Source organism: Danio rerio, chromosome 7 (genome assembly GCF_049306965.1).
Source record: "Danio rerio strain Tuebingen ecotype United States chromosome 7, GRCz12tu, whole genome shotgun sequence".
NCBI lineage: Eukaryota > Metazoa > Chordata > Actinopteri > Cypriniformes > Danionidae > Danio > Danio rerio.
This window is the reverse complement of record NC_133182.1, coordinates 23,906,536-23,924,393: the sequence shown is the minus strand read 5'-3', so window position 1 is coordinate 23,924,393 and position 17,858 is coordinate 23,906,536.

Here is a 17,858-nt window from a genome sequence, read left to right as displayed (position 1 = left end):
TTCCCCCACAAGTTCAAAGACATGCGCTATAGGTAAATTGAATAAACTAAATTGGCCGTAGTGTATGTGTGTGAATGAGTGTGTATGGCTCGTTCCCAGTACTGGATTGCAGCTAAAAAAGCATCCGTTATTTAAAACATAAGCTGAATAAGTTGGTGGTTCATCCCGCTGTGGCGACCCATGATGACTAAAGGGACTAAGCCGAAGGAAAATGAATGAATTAATAGGTTCAACCATGTTTGATCCACTATTGTGTTACAGCTACCGATTGCATTTCGTAGTGTTGGAATATGTGGGTATCTGAATTACATGTTTTTCCCAAGAATCTTTTGTTCCTGCATAGATATGTGCTGGTTTCCGCAGAGTTGTTTTGCAAGCACGCTTATCTTTCTTTTTTTCTTTTTACACTTTTTTTTCTGTCATTAATTTTTCAGTAAGGGCATCTGTATGTGTGTGTGGGTTGAGGAAAGCCAGAAGCAAACACACCCCTCCATTGATTGATAGTCACCCTGACTCAGAGTCTCCGAGGCTCTGACTGATGAAGAGATGATGGAGTGAGATGGGAAAAGGAGAAATCAGAGCAAGCTCTAGAGAGAAACAAAGCAATAAATACGTTCTGGTTGTTTTGACGGATTATTTCACATGCTAATGTTGGCTAAATAGTGCATGACAGATTCTGTTTGTACACTAAAAATGCTGGGTTGTCATAGCTGAACGATGAGCATGGACAAACGCAAAGTTGGGATAGTTTTTTTTATTTAAATTATATTTTTAACCCAATGATTGGATCTGGTGGGTGACGCAATGGCGCAGTGGATAGCACTCTCGCCTCACAGCAAGCAGGTCACTGGTTCAAGCCTCGGGTGGGTCAGTTAGCATTTCTGTGTGGAGTTTATATGTTCTCCCCACAGTCACGTTGGTTTCCTCCAGGTGCTCGGGTTTCCCCCACAAGTCCAAAGACATGTGGTATAGGTGAATTGGGTAAGCCAAATTGTCTGTAGTGTATGTGTGTGAATGAGTGTGTATGGGTGATTCCCAGTAAAGGGAAGGGCATCCGCTGCGTAAAACATATGCTAGATAAGTTGTCGGTTCATTCCGCTGTGGCGACCCCTGATTAATAAAGGGACTAAGCTGAAAAGAAAATGAATGAATGGTTAAATCTGTCCATATTTGACGCAGTGTTTGTGTTAACACATCCCAGCATTTGCATGTGTGTGTGTGTGAGATCTTCATGAATGACATCAAGGACAAGGCAATCTTGCCATTTGAGGGACAATTTCCTTGCATGGTCAAAACTGGTCGATGTTTGCTCATTAAGAATGTCACACACTTACACACACACACACACACACACACACACACACACACACACACACACACACACATACACACACACACACACAGACTCTAATTAAGGATGCACAGGCTGTCTGGCCAGTTGTAGATCGTTAGCTGTTCACATGCTGGAGTCGGAACACAATTATGTGGCTGTGTAGAGCAGTGGCCCCATGATCTTTGGTCACCCCACTCACTTGACTCGGCTCTAGGTAAAGCTGCTGTGGGAGGCCTCTGCTCAAGCTTAGGACTGTGTGTTGTTTTCTTAAAGGCACCGCACCCAAAAAACTAAAATCTGTTATTTTCTTTTCATTGCAAGTATTTAGCGCTGCTGCAACCTGGAGAGCTCAGAGTGAGAGGGGCTTACACAACAGGGAGCATATTGGGTTAAGGCTAGATGGGATACAACAACGCATTCTGGACATGTGCACAGCACATCAATATAGTGAAGATTTTTTTGGCTGTACAACAATGGTTACTTTTTTCATTACTGCAAGGGGTAGCTTAAAGGCTGGAACACAAAGCCTACGGTCAGCCTTTGGTTAGCATTAGTCCTGCTAGTTCCACGTGTCGCCTCTTGTCGGGCTAACATTGTAGCTCATTGGCCCAATTCAGCATGTAGAATCATCGGACTATTGGCTGAAAAGAGCACTCTAACTGCTTATTCAGCAACAAATCAGAGCACCAATGTGTGACATTGTAAAGTGACGTAGCAAGTAAACACATGTAGTCAAGAAATAACATAAAGGGTGCAATTTTGCTACATTTCACATTTAGTAAATCAGAGGTCGCCACAGTGGAATGAACCGCCAGCTATTTCGGCATATGCTTTTTAAGCTGGGAATGCTCTTCTAGCTGCAACCCATTTCTGGGAAACACCCATACACTCTCATTCACACACTCACACACTATGGCCATTGGCCAATTTAGTTAATTCAGTTCACTAATAGAGCATGTCTTTGGACTGTAGGGGGAAAGAGGAAACCCACCTGAACACGGGGAGAATATGCAAAGTACACACTGGCAACTGGCTCAGCGGGTACTTGAACCAGCGACCTTCTTGCTGTGAGGAGACAGTGCTAACCACTAAGCCACTCTGCCATGCTACATGTCACAAATATTTGCAAACATTATGGATTTTTAGCTCGTCTTTTGGTCCAGACAGTAACAGACATGAACACAGTTGGGTTTCATCTGAGCTAGTTGTTTGGTCTGTATCGGCTTTTAGGCATAGGGTAGGTGTAGGTGTGCACATTAATGAAATATAATATGTTGGTCTCATGTACGAGACATTAAATAAATCAATCAAAAGCTTGTACAGCCTAAAGCTGACGCCATTTGAATCTTACCTTCCAATTTGGAATTGGTGCTTCACTACTCTTTTCACACACACACACAAAAAAAACTGTTCTGGTCTTTTCAAAACCATATCTCTTCAATGAAACATTTCTTGTATAGATTTGTTGCTTTAAATCCTTACAATAAAAGTCAGTGGACACATTTCAAATTTCTGCTGTTCATAAAAGTCATAGACTGAAGTTAAAAAAAAAAAACATTTTTACTTAAATGCAACCAAAGTCTTAAAAATAATTAATTAAAGCCAACACAGTTTTTTTAAGTGTAGTTGTGTAAAAAACTACAGTATAATGGATGTAATTTACTAAAAGTTTGCAATGGCATGAGGGAGATGAAAAAATATGATTTTTGGCAAACTATTTCTTTTATCCTATTGGTTTAGATCAATTGTTTTTTGTAACTGGGCATGGGAGAGCAGGTAAATGTTTAGAGAAAAGAAGTCTAAAAAAGAAAATTATTTATTATGAATAAGTAATTAATTTACTTAGATTAAATAAAATGGAAAAATGCAATCAGATCATTAAATAAATGAAAATAAAACATTTTAATAAAATAATTATAAGATAATTCAATTTATATACATTTATTTTGTCCAAAATTTGACTGAAACAAAAAACAATTAAAACAGTGAAAATTCCAAAAATATTTTGAGACGTTTACAAATTTTGCAATAAATATATAAGAATTACAGATCCCTTTTGCATTTGAGGATAGAAGTGTAATGTAAAAATAATGTTAAATGAGTTCCTCATATGATCATGAAAAAAAGTAATCATCTTCTTATACCAAACAACCATTTATAGGTTATATATTGCGTATATCTCTGTATGTGTGTTTGTATGGAAGAGCGTAGGTGGTGTTGGTGAGCTGGGAACACTATTAAAGCAGTTTCCTTGTTTCACAAGACTGCTGATATTCTGCATAAACGTACATACAAATTATTTTTTTGGGCACTTTCCATAGATGTATTTGATTTCTGTATAATCCATCCTTAAATCTACTTCTAAACACCAACCCCACTGAAAACATTCACACATAATGAAAAATTTCATGTATTACTATCCTGGTAAAAATATTTTTGTCCCCACAATGCAGTGAATACCTGAACCGCACACATACACATTATTACTCAGTGTCACTGATTGAATAAGCAACACGCACCTTTAAGGTTGCAGCGACAAACCAGACAAATGACCTTGAGATACACAAGAGTCTCATTTAATGAAAACATCTACAGTAAGTAAAGGGCATTTATTTTTCTTTTCCATAAATCAATGTGCTTGTTGGACATATCTGTTTTTAACTTGCATAACCTCTCATTGTAAGTTGATACATTCCTATATGACATACTTGCAATTTGTTTTCCCGGATGATTCATTCACTCCGCATTTCAATTAGATTGTTTCATTTTTCATTGTAGCTTACTAATTTTTTTTGAGATGGGATGGTGAATGTAGAAGATTTGTCTCAGGCTATTTAGCTCCGCCACCAGTCTCTGTGTCCTTTTAAAGGTCGCAAGAAGCACAAATTAGGTTCCAGATAGTACAAGGAAGAGATAAAGCATGGGAGTTGGGCTGGCCGATTAGATCTGGGACTGATCGATAGAGGATATACGATCTGGTTCAGTTTTCTGCAGCAGAGAGAGACTAATGTTTGCAGAGAGAGAGAGAGTGGTATAAAGAATGTATGGCACAGTGGCTGGACTGACTAATGGTTGTTCAGAGCAACTCTTCAGATGACCACAGGGAATAGATGAGTTTAGCGGGAGAGGGTGGAAATGAGATATGGATATGGATGGAAAGGGAGTGAGATAGTGTGTGAGGATATAAATTGTTCAAGGGAGCCTTTTAACACCAGAGGAAACTGAGAAAACAGTTTAAACCCTGCTGAACTTTTTTGCCTCCCCCAACTCCTCTTTATCGTCCTCCCGATCTATTTTTCTTCACAGGATCATTATATTGAAGACAGTTTCTTCTCACACTCTTAGGCTCAGACATGGACTACTGACGGATTGCAAAAGACTGACTGCTCAGTTCATAAATACTGCACACAAAAATTATGCATTTTTATTTAATTCGCTGACTGCTGTGCTGCTTCAGGCATTGAGAGTACTCGGTATTCAACCCAGGCTTGTTCTTAAAATGTACCTCTATATACATTTCTGGAGAGCGCCAAATACATCCCAGGAGTTACTTTTTGCAGTTTTTTTTTCGCGAATCCACCAGAGGCCGCTGTGTACTCCCTGCATCTCAAGTCCACCGACATACTTTGTGAGCTAACTGGACAATCTGCAATTTGGGGAAAATATCTAATTGAGATTTTTTTTTTTTTGACAGATATTGCGATTTCAATTTGATTTGTGATTTAGTTTTGTAGTCAAGCTTCAGCTCAATAATCTATATGGTAGCTTCTTACTGCTAAAATGCAGTGAGTGTTAGTTTAAAAAAGGAACTACAGAAATATTAACTTACTCCAACATTTATTTAAATATACTTTAAAATATTCAAAAATATTATTTTTTTTCTTTAGAGCAAACCGTAAGCACAAATAAAATGACCTTACTATTCTGTAAACTATTTGAACTATTTAGGAAGCGTGTAGTTTATTATAAAAATAGTAATTATTAAAAAGGCGACGCAGTGGCGCCGTAGGTAGTGCTCTCGCCTCACAGCAAGAAGCTGTGTTCGAGCCTCGGCTAGGTCAGTTGGCATTTTTGTGTGGGGTTTGCATATTCTCCTCGCATTTGTGTAAGTTTCCTCCAGGTACTCCGGTTTCCCCGGAGGCTAAAGACATGCGGTACAGATGAATTGGGTAAGCTAAAAATTGTCCGTAGTGTATCAGTGTGAATGAGAGTTTATGGTTGTTTCCCAGTGATGGGTTGCGGCTGGAAGGGCATCCGCTGCATAAAAAACATATGCTGGATAAGTTGGCGGTTCATTCAGCTGTGGCGACTCTAGATTAATAAAGGGACTAAGTTGAAAAGAAAATGAATGAATGAATAATTATAAAAATACAGAACACTCCGCAAACTAATATGGCTGAAACAACTCTGAAATTGTACTTTGCTGTTGCTTGCTACTAGATTGATTGTCACAGGCAATACTTTCAGTTCACTTTAGCAAGACACTCATTACTTAACTGGCCAGTAAGAATATCACACATAGACACCAGTCACGCATTTGCTCTGGGCAGGAGAAATTAAATAATAGAACTGTATTTCATATCACGCCTCTTGAGATTAGCTAATCGCAACGTTTCAAATCACGATTGCGATTTGATTTAGAATAATCACACAGCCCTACCGTCCATAAGGCTTAAGGTCAGCAGGTAAGCGCGAAAAGGAACAGCGTCACCAACAAAGCGTCACTTTTAAAGACGCTTTAAAAACAAACTGCAGCCATACATACTTCTGGATACCTAATTTACGTTCTCCAGAAATGTATAGGACTACGTTCTTTAAATGAGCCTGTGTTGACTGTATCACTGTAAAAAAACAATCAATAGCCTATATATCTGCGTATGTATGCATTATAATAGGGTGTAAAACACGTTAAAGTCCACATCAACCAGAAGTTGCTGAGACTTTTATTTCAGATTGTTGATATACTTCCATCTGTGAAGGAATATTGACTAGGAGGCGAAACTTTCTTTTTGACCATCAGTCCCTCGTAGCAAACTAAGGGGTAAGTGAGGCATTGTGGGCTGATGACATCATGAGAAAAGGACAACCTCTCCAAACACAGAAGCAAATGGTCAGATTTTGTTCGAAGATTACTTAAACAAACATATTTTTAGTGGATAAACTTCCATAGATTAATTGTTCATCTTTCAATTCAATTAATCGATTTTTTTCTATAGCGCTTTTACAATATAAACTGTGTGAAAGGAGCTTAACATAAAAGTTCTAGTAAATTGCCGCACGGCAAGAAGGTCGCTGGTTTGAATCCCGGCTGGGTCAGTTGGCATTTCTGTGTGGAGTTCGCATGTTCTCCTCGTGTTTCCTTAGTGAATTAAATAAACTAAATTGGCCGTAGTCTCATTCATGTCTGTGAATGAGTGTGTATAGATGTTTCCCAGTACTGAGCTGCAGCTGGAAGGGCTTCCACTTTGTAAAACTTATGCTGGATAAGTTGCCGGTTCATTCCGCAGTGGTGACCCCAGATTAATAAAGGGACTAAGCCAAAGTAAAATGAATGAATGAATGGATCTGGCTCTGACCAAATAAAATATGTTATACTGACTAGACACGAATAAACGACGAGTACTGATTCTCAAAACTGAGACTCTCATTGCGCGGCTTATGGTGTCAGCCACTCTTACGGAACAAGAGTTTTCAGGGAAATCCCAATAATCCACTATGAAATCTTTCATCCATTAAAATCGGTGTGTCTGGCTGTGTGTGGGTGTATTATGTCCCTTCAGTCATGCAGAAAAGGGGCATCTGCCATGACTCACATTGCTAGCTCTTCTGGGCAATGGGACAATTCTCGCAGATGTATAATATATGTAGGAACCGAGGAGACAGCTTATCCAAAAATGGTTCCATTAAAAAGATACCAGAAGTAAATAACATTCAGTTACTGGAACAGTTCATTTCTCACAAAAAGATTCTTCCACCAATGCTGTAGTGAAATAACCTGACAGAGTTTACTGCAGTTCATCTCATTGAACTGTGCCATATTACTACTATGACGGTGAGACCTAGACCCAGAAAAGGTGGCACCATTTTAAAAATGTGATAGGAAGAAAACCTTTTTCCAATCCTTCCAAAAGACTTTCTGTAGACAAACACAAGAGCTTTAAATGTTGTGAGTTTTAGAAGTGATGTGCGATCCTAGATATTTCAATAGCACATGCATAAGGCTATCCTTCACAGCCTTGCTTTCATCCTCATAAAATACCCTGATTAAGGCTTTTGAACACAGAATACTACCAGATACATGACTCATGAGAACAAAGAGAGTTTAATGAATCAAAATCAAGAACACAGCCAATGTGGCCCAATTTTTTCTAATCCTATTCCTACTTTAGAGAGGCTGCATCTCTTGAAGGCCACATTTGAAGGTTGATTGCTGCAATTTGACATCTCCATCATTTGAGACTTTTAAATGTATCCTTTATTTCCCAGGTAGTAAAGGACACAAGCAATGGATCTTTTTTTTATCTCAGAATATCTCCAGATTGCACAGTATATGTAAGCTCTTTTTTAAACATCTTGAACTTGTAGTTTTTTTTACAGTGAACTGTCATGTCACTAAACTCTCACCACATTTAAGATCTGATTTGTTCAAGTCAATGACCTACACTACCTCACTGAGACACAAATATAATGTGGGTCTCACACCGTACACAAAGCACTGCATCAAATTTCCAACCCAGGCTCATTCGGATTACATACCCCTATTTACATTTCTGGAGAGAACGAAATATGTCCCAGGAACTACTTTTTTGCAGGTTTGATTTCCGCAAATCCACCAGAGGCCCTTGTTTATGCTTTTTGAGATCTCAAATTTCTATAATGAATCAATCCAACAGAGGCCGCTGTCAACTGACTGATCGCTACCCCCCTCCCCCTTCCCTAAACCCAACCAATAGTGTTTTAAAAAGCACTGATTGACTGGCCCACCCATTTCCTAAAACCCAACACCAGTTGTAAAAAACATTCCAGAAAAAGAAAAACCTGATTTTCAGATTTTCAGAAGACCACATTTTCAGATTTTACCACATTCTCACCCTGATATTTTCTTGTTTAGTTTATTTTTTAGCTTCTGATTTTGTCTTACCTGCTTTCAGGAACATTTCTTCAACAGACTCAAACCCCATTGTCATGGTCAACTTCTTTCTGCATCTCTTGTCCGCCGACGTATATGTCATGGCACTGGACAAACTGGTAACATTGGAGAAGCTGTCCATACAGAGGTAAGCAGTCAGCTGGTTACTGCAGTGAGAAAGAGAACAGCGTCATAACGCCACGTAGTGTTGGTTTTAAAGATCAAATGCAGCCATAATTCTGGCTACATAATTTGCAATCTCCAGAAACGTACATAGGGCTACATTTTCAGAATGAGCCTATGTTGCAAATTTCATTTATTTATCTAAAAATATGAACTTTTTACTTCATATTTTCGACGGTTGTACATATAGTCAGCCATTGCTCCTTACGACGCTTATATTTAAACGTCTTTTCATTTTGTTTTACAATTCAACAACTATAAAATTGTTTAAGTCTATTTTAACTGGCTGTTTTTTTATAATATTATTATACTTTATTATGTTTTTTTTATATTAAACTATTAAGGCGGCAGCACGGTGGCTCAGTGGTTAGCACTGTCACCTCACACCAAGAAGATCGCTTGTTTAAGGCTTGGCTGGGTCAGTTGGCTTTCCCTGTGTTCATGTGGGTTTTCTCCAGGTGCTCCCAATTTCCCCACAGTCCAAAGACATGCAGTATAGGTGAACTGGTTGAAAAATATTGGCCATAGTGTATGAGTGTATGTTAATGAGTGTGTATGGGTGTTTCCCAGTACTGGGTTGCAGCTGGAAGGGCATCTGCTGTATAAAACATATGCTGGTATAGTTGGCAGTGCACTGTTGCGACCTCTGAAATAGAGACTAAGCTGAATGAAAATGAATGATTGAATGAATGAATGACTATTAAGGCAGATAAAGGAACATTATGAAATCAAGTATAATGTTACACCAACCATTAACAGGGAGTTTTTCAACAATTAATCATCTTTGGGAGCATTGGTAGCCCTTAGGGTGCTTTGCTTTGGGTGGTTTTCATAATCTGGCAAAATCACGGTCATAACAGGCATAAATATAGTGTAGTTTCAACCTTGAATTGTACTGGACCAACACTAATAAGAATGAGTTGAATGCAGAAAATGAATTGATCTCAAATATGACGAAGTTGCAGTTTTTAATGCCTCATAAAAAGGCTTTTGCAACCCTGAAATAAAATCCATTTGCAAGAGCAGTTTCACCTTTAAATGGAATTGCATATATTCCATCTAAATGTACTGAGGTAATCAGTTATAAATCGTGCCAGGAATCATTCTTTATGATCCAACCTCACAGATCCATTTAACAACTCATGGCAGATCAGCTTTGGAGGGCAGAATGAGTTCCAGAGTTTTTTATATAACTAGAAGGAAAATCTCTAATGCTCTTTTTTTAGAAGTGTATGATATTCAAATCACACACTGACATTATTCAAAATACTTTTTTTTTCCATTTTATGTGTGTGTATATACATGTTTTGTGACATACGTATCAGGACACAAATCTGTATAATAACATAGTTGTGACACGGGTATTACAAGCAGGTGGTGAAATATGAGAACATTTCTGATGTACTTATTTCTCAAAAAGTCACCCACTTTGAATGTTATCATGATTGAATGGGTGTTATCAGTGGTTATCAGCTGATAGATATGGGCCAGTAGGGGCCTTCTGTGCCTACTATAGCTGTTTTCATCCATCCACATGGTTAATCAGCTATACTAATAGAGAAGACTCCAGATCTGTTTTTACAATACTGTGATGGTTGGGTTTAGGGGTGGGGACAGGGGTAGACTTTAACAAAATACAAATCATGGAAAATTTAAGATATAAAATAAATAATTCTCGTTAACTTCTGGCCGCAGCCGTATGTGATCTATAGCTGATTAACCATGTGGTTGGATGATAATAATCTTCTGAGCCTACCAGTAGGCGCAAAGGCACCTACTAGCCCATATCTATCAGCTGATAACCACTGATTACACCCATTCATAGTGATAACATTCGAAATGGGTTGAAAAAGCTTATAAATCACCCAGAATTAGTTTTTTTTTCCAGAAAATAAAATCGTACACAGTTACCTGTGAGGGTTGTATTTACAGGATGGGGTTAGGGCATTAGAAAGTACAGGATAAAAACATTAGAATCCTATGTAATGTCCCCACAGTTCACAAAAACAAGCATGTGTGTATGTGTGTGTGTGCGTGCGCGCGTGTGTGTGTGTGTGTGTGTGTGCTCGTATGCATCAATAATGTCTCCCAGCGTTTTGTGGGCACTGCAACAATTTGTCATGTCACACTCCTGCCAGTATGATTTCAGTCCACCGGCCGTAGTTTCTCCCAGTCACGACTGCTCCCTCTTTTTCTCACTCCCTCCATCCTTCCCTCGTTCGCCCTCTCTGTCTCCATAACAACCGCAGGAGTTTAGCCTTGACAGTTTGGCGGATTGGTGTTCAGTAATTCATACTCTCTCAGGTGCAGCTGCCTTGTCTTCAATTCACTGAGACTCTCCAGGCAAAAGCCCTTGTAAATCATCAGCACTCGTCTGCTACCTAAAGATCTCCTCTATGATACTGCATCCGACATGCATTAACAAACATACAGTTCACGCTGGAGGATTTTCTTACATCTGCTCTGATATCCACTCAACTGTTTGATTTGTGAGTGGGATGAGTTTAACGCTGAAAACTGGGTCAGCATAATTCATACTCCTCCCACTGTGTGTGTGTGTGTGTGTGTGTGTGTGTGTGGTCATGTTCTGTCAATAATGTGAGATTCAAAAGTCTCCAGAAGGATTATAAAACCAAGAAAGATGTCTTGACAAAGATAAGATAAATGTCACCAGTGGTTATAGCACTGTCGCCTCACAGCAATAAGGTCGCTGCTTCAAGTTCCAGCTGGGACAGTTGGCATTTCTGTGTGGAGTTTGCATGTTCTCCCTGTGTTGGGTTTGGTTTTCTTTGAGTGCTCTGGTTTCCCCCACAGTCTAAAGACATGTGCTATATAAGTGAATTGGGTCCTGGTTTGCAGGTGGAAGGGGATTTGCTGCATATAACATATGCTGGAATAGTTGGCGGTTCCTTCCACTGTGGCGACCCCTGATAAATAAGGGACTAAGCTCAAAGAAAATGAAATGAAATATGCCTTATAATATTCCAATATCCTTCTTATAAGGGACTTGTTATATCATTTCACTCACTCACTCTCAGAATCTAATGCTGTCCCAGTGACAGGGTACAAGGAACTGTCACCAGGACAGTACGATATGTACTTTTTAGGAACTGAAATGTACACTTTAGGTACCATTATGGATTTCTGGGTCTCATTGTTCTTCAGAAATCATCCTGATTTTGGTCTTTATAAGAAACCATTTTAAAGAGTAATGCTGCTTCTTAGTTTTATAGTTAAAGCGATAAACTACCATTTTACTAATCATGGCTGTGCAACATTTTAAGTCAAAAAATGCCAGGGTAAACATCAGTTACCTGGTTAACAGTATGTTTCCTTAGTAAATATGGGGAATTACTATTGATTGACTATTGATTGACACTTTTTATTTTTTTTTCCACATTACTGTGGTTCTTTTTTGTTTGTTTGATTTTTTTCTCATCAGTAACATTTTAATGCTCATCTAATGTTGATTATTTTTTTTTATTGCACTGCTTTATTTTTATTTTTATTAAATTCTGTTAACCACAGATGCCAGCTTTTTAACGTAAAAGTTTACAGAATTTTCTTTTACAATTCTCAAATGTTTGGATGAGATTTCTTCAACTTAGCCTCATTCTAATTACATACCGTTATACTATTCTTGAGAGTGGCAAACACATCCCAGGAGCTTTGTATTTTTGCAGTTTTTGTTTTCGCGAATCCACCAGAGGCTGCTTTGTTGGCTTTTTGAGATCTCAAATGTCTCTAGCAAGTGCCATTCGCACCTGCTGTTCTCACATAAATCCACCAGAGGCCACTGTCGACTGACTGACTGACTGACTGACTGACTGACTGACCGATCACCCAACCCTTCTCCTTCCCCAAACCCAACCAAAAGAACCAATTGACCAGAGTCCACCCCTTCCCTAAATCCAACGGACAGTGTTTTGAAAAGCAATCCAGTAAAACAAAAGCCTTCACAGCAGCCTTATTTTTACCACATTTTCAGATTTTTACCACATTCTCACCCTGTTATTTATTTGATTGTTTTTATTTTTTGGCTTTTGTTTTTGTCTTACCTGCTTTTTGGAATCATCCTTCGCCAGACTCAAACCCTGTCGTCATGGTCATCTCTGCTCTGCATCTCAGATCCTCCGTTGGACATCACGGCGGGCCACTGGACAAACTAATAACAGCAGAAAAGCTGTCCATACGGAGGTAAGCGGTCAGCTACGTTTTCAGAATTAGCCTATATTGGATTTCCTAATTATTAAAAATGTTTTTACTGAAAAAGAACTCTTATGTTGTTGACCTGCCATGTTAGATGTTGCCAAAATGATCACAGCTTATTTTTTTCTACCAACATTTTGGAACAGTGTCTTTAGTCATGTAATTTAAAGAGATATTTCACAAAAAAGAAAAGAAAATTCTGTCATCATTTACTACCCTTTAGTTCCAAACCTGTTTTTGTTTTTGTTTTTTGTTATTGCGAAGCAAGCTGGTAACCTGCAACTATCGACTTTTATAAAATTAGTTTTTCCTACTAAGAATGTCAATAGCTACAATGGTTCGTCTTTCTTCAAAATATCTTCTTTTGTGTTCAACAGAATAAAGAAACTTTTTAAAGGTCAGAAAGCAATTGAGGACAATTAGTAAGCCATCCAACCATCAACAATTTGCAGAATTCTATAAATAGTCTGGACCCTATAGTCAAAAGCTAAAAGTATTCATTCATTCAGTAGCAGACAGAGGACCTTAACTGAATTCATATCCAACCTCTCCTGTAAAAGGTCTCTAATTAAAGCTGTTATTTATATATTTCTTTGGTCAAGTGTGTGTGTGTTTGGAGAGAAAAATGGGAGCCCTTTACGCTCTTGTTTAATTGTCGTTGCAGTTGAAGGTCATGTAGTTTCATCGATGTGAGTCAGCATTCTGCTCCTTCAGTGGCCCATCATGCACCTGGACACATTCACCCATAATTAAAGACATTTAGACCAGAAATTAGCATGAATGTTTTGTTCTATTGTTTCAATGTATTCCGTTAATCCAGTCTCTCACTCTTGCTTTTCCATACAACCATTTTAAAAGCATTTGGTAATCCAACTGAAAATAGGAATAATAATAAAAAAAAATCACAAATTGATTAACCCTCAATAAAATGTTCTATAAATGTACAATATAATGATATTTTGAGATGTGTGGTCATAAGTATTGATATTACAATAATATATCTTCATTAACATGAACGGATAAAAAATACAGCATTGTACAGCAGTTATTAATCATTGTTGGACATTTATTAATGCATTAATAAAATCCAAAGTTAACATTAGGTAACGCCCTGTGAACGCCCATGAACAAACAATAAACAACTTTACATTTAACTGTGATCATTATTTGGTCTTATTGCTCAATGCTCATGTCACGATCAGCTACAAACTAGCAGTTGCAGATTGCCGGAGAACTAAAAATCCCATCATGCACCTCACACACACCAGTTTCAGTTCTCTCACTGATTGCACAAAGACAGCTGGAAGCTCATCATAGACTGATTACCAGGACTATAAATACACCTCACATTCACACACACAGTGCTGAGTCTTGTGTACCTGTAACTTTACAAAGCTTTTCCTTGTCTTGTTGTGTTTCCTGACCCTTGTTTTTTTCTTTGTTTATCCTGTTTTCTGCCTGTACCGACCTCTGCCTGTGACCACAACTATGCTTTTGGAGTACCAAAGCTGTATGCCTGACCAAGCTGTAAACATGCATTTAGACCCTCAACTCTGTTGTACCCCGACTCCCTTGTTACAGCTAATTTCGATGCTTTCATGGTTATTTAAATTAAGCTATTTTATTTCAGCCACTACATTAAAAAATCTGCATCTTTGCATATATATTTTACGTTTTCTGATGACATTTTTCAGCACTGACGTATATTAAAAGTTAGTCCAATGTTAGATGTCTTCAACAGATGGCGTATTTCAACAGGAAGCTACAACTCCACCTCTGCATCTGCTTTTTTCTGTCACACATTCCCTAAATAAATCCTCAGCTCTACTCATAATCTGTGACTCCACTCAGGTTCACACCAGGTGATGGTACACACGGTGAGAATTCCGCTGATCTGAGACCAGTTTCCCGTATTAATTTGAACAGATCTAAACGGATGATGCAGAGGCTTAATTAGCATTTTAGGTCCCGCTCAAATGAACCCCTCAAATGGAGCTTGTCTCTGGGGAGATTTGTCAGTGAATGAGAGTCTCTCTCTCTTGTATGTGGAGGCGTTTGGGTGTCAAGAATGACGAGGCAAAAATAGAAAAACGGAAAGCCCTTTTTAGATTTTGTGCACAGCCACAGATGCAGCACGCACAGATGTGTTGTTTATATTTTATTTATAATACGTTAAGGCACTGCTATACCATATGGAAATCTGTTATATGGAACTATATTCAATTACATATAAGATCCAAGTATATGTAATATACAGTGGGGGAAATAAGTATTGAACACGTCATGTTTTTTCCTGAGATTAATATTTATACAGGCGGTTTTGACATGGAGTTTTACCAGATTTAGGTAAAAACCCAAACAATACAGCACATAAAAATAAAATAACACAAAGCAAAACAAATCTGAAAGATTATTCATTCATTTATTTTGTTTTCTTTTCGCCTTAGTCTCTTTATTAGTTAGGGGTATGATGGGGGAAAAAAACACCAACTTATCCAGCATATGCTTTATGCAGCGGATGCCCCTCCAGCTGCAACCCAGCACTGGGAAACACCCATACACTCTCATTCACTCACATACATTACAAACAGTTAAGCTTAAACCCAATTCACCTATGGCACATGTCTTTGGACTGTGGGGTAAGCCAGAGCAACACAGGGAGAACATGCAAACTCCACACAGAAAGGCCAACTGACCCAGCCAAGCTCGAACCAGTGACCTTCTTGCTGTTAGGCGACAGCACTACCCACTGCACCACCAAGCCGCCTTTTTTTTGTTGACACCTCTCTTATGGAGTATGAAGCCATATGAAATGCTCAGGTGTGTGTTTTTTACACACAGCGTGTAAAAGTCTTGATGGTTCTGTGGGTCTCGTCTACCAAATCGGATTTGAGAGTTTCCTTGGCTGTGTTTTGGATCATCGTCTTGCTGAAATGTCCACTCTGGTTTCATCATCATCATCCTGATAATGTAGATGTTGGACTGAAGCAACTAATATTTCTTGCTTTCTGACTAAGTAGAGATTTCAGCTGCTGTCTGGGCTTTCACCTTCCTTTCTTCGTGTGTTTAATATTTTCCCCTTGTGTCATTTCATGTTATTACACATAACTTAATTTGTAAACTAATCAGATTTGTAGGGTGCAGTAGGTAGTGCTGTCGCCTCACAGCAGGAAGGTCGCTGGTTTGAGCCTCGACTGGGTCAGTTGGCGTTTCTGTGTGGAGTTTGCATGTTCTCCTTGCTATGGCATGGGTTTCCTCCGGGTGCTCCAGTTTGCCCCACTGTCCAAAGACATGTGATACAGGTGAATTGGGTAGGCAAAATTGTCCGTAGTGTATGAGTTTGAATGTGTGTTTCCCAGAGTTGGGTCGAGGCTGGAAGGGTATCTGCTGCATAAAAAAATGTGCTGGATTAATACAAGAGACATGAAAAGAAAATTAATGAATTAGATTTGCTTTCTTTGCATATTTCGATGTCTTTGTTTGTTATCAACATCTCTTTAAAAGCCAACAGCACCTTATATATATATATATATATATATATATATATATATATATATATATATATATATATATATATATATATATATATATATATATATATATATATATATATATATACACACACACACACACACACATAAAACAACATATACATATATATATATATATATATATATATATATATATAGAGAGAGAGAGAGAGAGAGAGAGAGAGAGAGCCATATTTGAACATATATAAAATCATATTGAACATATGTATATATTATATGTATATAAAGTGCTCAGCATAATTGAGTACACCCCATTTAAAAAAAATTATGTTTATCCATTTCTCAGTGAAAATAAGCAATGTATTTTGGTGCATTTAAACAAAACAGATTAATTAAACAGATATATTTATTAAAATAATATTTTAATCACCAAACATATTTAGAAATTTAAAAAATAAAATACTGTTAAATTCAAGCTAAATATTACAAAAAATAAAAAATAGTTTATTTTTGCTACATTTAATTTGTATTTAATATTTTTCTATAACATATAAATTTGGGTGTACTATTTTTTGGACCGTTATTGTAATGTATATTGTAATGTAATGTGCACAAATATAATATTGTATAGCTTCCTGTTTAAAATCTGAATTTAAAAGATAGATTTGTGAGGGGTTTACTTATATATGCTGAGCAATGCATATATACAGTATGACATATATTTTATGTATGTAAAATCTAAATGTGAACTTGTATGTCATATATGTAATTTGTATAGATTATATCAGATTTCTATATGGATGTGTGTGAGTGTTCTTCAGGCTGAATCATATTTTCATCCATTTAATAATTTATTTTATGACCAGACAGTCGTCGGCTGCTCTGAATACCAAAAAGTCAGGCTGACCTCATATTCCTCATATCCTTTGTCTCTCTCATATCACTGTAATGTTTCATCTGCTTCTCCATCGAACACTCTGCTTGAAGACTCAGTGTTCTCTCCTTTTTGATCTCTTTTTAATTCTCTGTGTTTGACATTGAAAATCTTTCTTCTGTTAAACCCGAAAGAAGATATTTTGCAAAATGCTGGAAACCTGTAACCGTTGACTTCCATGGTATTTCTTTTTTCTACTATGGGTGTCCGTGGCTAGTTTCAGCTGAAATAAACTTGCACTGATTGATCTTAAAAGATATCACTGCCTTTGTTTTGTGTCAATATAGACATCAGTGATGATTGTTTTATAAAACACATTTATAAAAATGACTGAAATGACTTAAACTATGACCTAGTCCTGGCTTAGTCTAAGACAGGGGTGTTCAAAAGTGGTCCTGAAGGGCCGGTGTCCTGCTGAGCTTATCTCCAACTTACCTCAACACATTCAAGGGTGTTTCTAGAATGCCTTAGACGCACCTGGGCTAGTTATTCAAGCTCTATTCGGAACTAAACTTTGCAGGACACCGGCTCTCCGGGACTGACTTTGGCCACCCATAAGACCATTCTGTGTTACAGTAA